Source organism: Spermophilus citellus (genome assembly GCF_964194105.1).
Source record: "Spermophilus citellus genome assembly, chromosome: 13".
Lineage (NCBI taxonomy): Eukaryota > Metazoa > Chordata > Mammalia > Rodentia > Sciuridae > Spermophilus > Spermophilus citellus.
In genome coordinates this window covers 102,949,204-102,953,143 of record NC_138193.1, presented here as the reverse complement: position 1 = coordinate 102,953,143, position 3,940 = coordinate 102,949,204, and positions in this window count along the sequence as shown.

Here is a 3,940-nt window from a genome sequence, read left to right as displayed (position 1 = left end):
GTACGTGCTGCATTATTAGGCCCAGCCTGAGGCCACGGTACAGTCATAAATCAAGAAGCGGGTGTTTAAAAAACGGTGGAAGTGTTAAGGAAACATGAAGTGGCTGACCTGTGGGGCTGGGCTGTTACTCCCTACAAGAATTTCGATGACTAATGGTGTGGATAAATAAGTGCTTAGCTTTCTCATAACCACACGTGTAATTTATTTAATTCTGGAGGTATAACGCAGTTCTGGAAGCCCCTGAAGATGATGGTGATCAGTGGGAAAAGGTTTCCAAGTACTCAGAAGGGGCTGGAGCCTTGTTCTCCTCAACAAGATCTTTTTTTTTTTTCTCTGATAACTGGGACTTATGTACAGAAAGGTGGGATTTAGGATAGCCATCCCCCTTTCTAGTGTAATTTATCTTTTTTGGGGAGGAGTACTGGGAATTGAACCCAGGAGCACTCTACCACTGAGCCACATCCCCAGCCCTATTTTGTATTTTCTTTTGAGACAGGGTCTCTTTGAGTTGCTGAGGCTGGCTTTGAACTAGAGATCCTCCTGCATCAGCCTCCTGAGCCAATGGGATTACAGGCCTCCACCACTAAGCCTAGCCTAATTTATCCTTCTTGTCATTCTACCAGAAAATAATCATTTCACTGGCATTTTATGATCCTTTAAAAAGAAAATCAAAATTACCTGGAAGGTTCTGGGTCCTACCTTAGGATTTATTGAAACCCATTGTTGGTGAGGGAAAGACCTAAAGGCTTGTGAGTTCGAAGAACGACAGTGATGAGAGCAACCTCCTGCAGCCCCTGGTCAGCTCCCACCCTTCCATTTGAGCCTCACTTTCTTCGTCTCTATGATACATACTTCACATGAGCTAAAGACGACCAAAGGACAAGGTTAGATGCCTATTTCCCAACAGGATGTGCTTCTTAGATGTGTGTGAAAATCAAACATATAAAGTGAATAAGAAATACAGATATAAGTGAGGGCTTAACTATAAATTACAAAATCTTTAATCATACTTTATTATTTGAGTGCAATCTTCCATCTTAGAAGAAGTACTTTTGCACTTTATTTCTGTTCTTTAATAGTTCAAATTTTCTTTTTTCTTTTATGTTTGAATACAGCAATAATGAGCTAAAGCCCAATGAGTTCTGGGGTTCACTGAGATAACAGATTGTTTTCAGTACACTGGATTCATCCCATGTATTCATTTATCCAATCATTCAACAAAAACAACAGAAGTGAGTATCCATTACTTGACAATTTATTCTCAAATGGGTTACAATTATGGGACTTACATTGATTGATCTATCTTATTCTCTTTTCAAAAAGTTTAACTTATTTTAAATATTGATAAATGCAGCCAATATATAAGGAAAGACATGAGCATTGCAGATTATGGATGATAGAACCTTTGGCTGCGGCAGAACAGGAGGGGTTTCCACAAGCCATGGTGAAAGTCTAAGTTTAGCATAGACATGAGTTTAAAGGGGACCCATATAAAATACAGAAAATGGAAAAGGTAAAGACCATCAGTAAAGGTTTTAAAATGTTTTGGTTCAATCTTAAGAAATCTTAGAAATGGGGCATCAGAAGATGGTGCCAGAGTGAGAAAAGAAAGCAAGAAAAGCCAAGTGCACATGCAGGAAGTGGAATTCCTGTTCAAAGATGACGTGCTTCTCTTGAGAGCCAGCTTAGTTCCACAGGAGCACACCTGCTTGCTCCATGATAGATCTTTCTTTTCTTTGTTGCTCGGGGTAGCATCCTTAACCCAGTACTTTTGAATCATGGCCACATCTTCAAGACACTTAACATTCTTTTAAAAAATGCCAGTTCCTGGGACCTGTCCACAGTTGATTAAATCATAATTTCTGGGTTGACATTATAGGCATGAATTTGTGCCCAGGCTTTCCCAGTTGCTAACAATATGTGTCGGATGAATGAATCCACTTCTGTATAGCAGACTGGATGTTAAAATGGCTACTGATTCCTATACAGAGGTAAGCTCTCTAGGTTTACGCCTGATACACAGAAATTACTCAGAATATGCTAACTTCCTTGCTAATAGGAGACACTGCCAAAACACCAAGACAGAGCATTTTTGAAACCTTATAATATCATTGAAAGATGCAGGCTGGAAGGAGGAGGGGATGCAGATTCCAGAAGGGATCAGGGAAAATACCATGCACCTACAGGAAATCAGGCCACTCACAAAGCCCCTGTCTTGCTCCTCATCCTTGATCATAGCACCAGCATGGCCCTTCATCCCTGTCCCTTGAATGTTTACCTTTCCCAGTCAACGGAAAAAGACAGCTTGCTGGTCAGAGACGATGGGACAGTCAGCATCCCAGAGCACCTCTCAGGGCAGAGAAATTGAACCAAACTATTTTTAGCAGCTTTTCCTAGTCCTCTGAATATTTGATTGGATTACTTCTTATAATAAAAGGTCACACAACTTTTGAAATAGAAATGTCACTCTAAAATCAAGCTTTTAATTTTGAGATAATGGTAGATTATACTTGCAATATGTAATGCAGAGATATTCTATGTATACTTTACTAATTTTCCCAAATGGCAATATCTAAAATGTGAAATGATAAACCCAATATTAACTCTGGCATAATTAAGTGATAGAACAGAGTGATCCTTAACATTGCCCTTTGTATAGCCACATCCCTCTACAAGAAATTCTCAATTATCTTGAAAATAATTATTAAATAAAAACAATAATATCCACCAATTTTTAGAGGTCTTAGTCACTATTTTTATAAAACAATTACTGAGGAGTGAAATGTGTCTGCCCTATCGCCCATGTTTTTGAATCAGTTCTGTTGTCATTACTAGAAACTTACTATGTGAAAATAAAGTAAAATAATAAATATATTGCGGTAGATTCTGTGATGTGCTTCCTAAAGTCCCCTTTTCTTGGTCTGGGCATTCATTCCCCATTCCCACTTACTTTGTGAATTATTCTGTTTGCTGATACTTTACAGCTGAGTCCTTCTCCAGGAATTCCTCTGGTTTGAAGGCCTTGCCCACCCCAAGGTTAAGCTACCTCCCAGGGAATGGTTATGCTAAGTAGATGCAAGGCCCAACTCCCTGGTGTTAGTCAACAGCACATCTGAAGGGTCACCTCAGGGAGAACCCATGGGACTGACTGAGGCCTCTCTCGTTTCTGTGTCCTTTCCCCCTGCTGCCTCTTTTTCCCCTTCCCTACTGTGTTGTTCTTGAGAACAGTTAAACCACCTGTTTGTAGACTTTTGCCTCAGACTCTATTTTTCAGGTGTCTCTTCTTAAGACAGTTGATGCCAGAGTGGTTCAAGGAAGTAGACTTGAAAATGGGATTTTGGAAATGGAATACTGACCAGCCAGAGGCCAATGAATGTGCCACTCATCACTGGAAGCAGGTGGAGGATGGCTAGCTTGGGGCGTACTGTGCGGTGCCCTTGTGAGTACTTCACTGGGAGGGGCCACTGGGCAGTAAATGCACTGATGAGAGCAACATCTTACACATCAGGGGTTTGAGAATTTTGGAGAAAGTTATTATAAACTCGGTGGAATCACATGGCTTTTGCTGAGTGCCATAGACGCACTGAAGAAAGAGAATGAAAGACTTCGCATGGTTAATTTCCAACTTTATGTAAAGTGTGAAAGTCAGAGGGATTCTCTGACAGCATACAAATAAACCGTAATTTCTGGCAAACAGGGCCTTGGGTCGTGTGAGGAGGGTAGGGGAGTGAGATTCAGGATATAAGGGTCGGAGAGCCCCAGAGAAGACTGCGTGTACAACCTTGCAACCCTGCCATGCTACACTCAGGGAATTTGATCAGAAGGAGTGGTTCATGGAGAGAAGGAAAGAAAGATTTCACTGAGTCAGTGAAATCAAAACTTGTAAGCCTCCAGGTCCCCTTGCAGTCTCTGACTCTATAGTAGTATATCTGGTTATCAG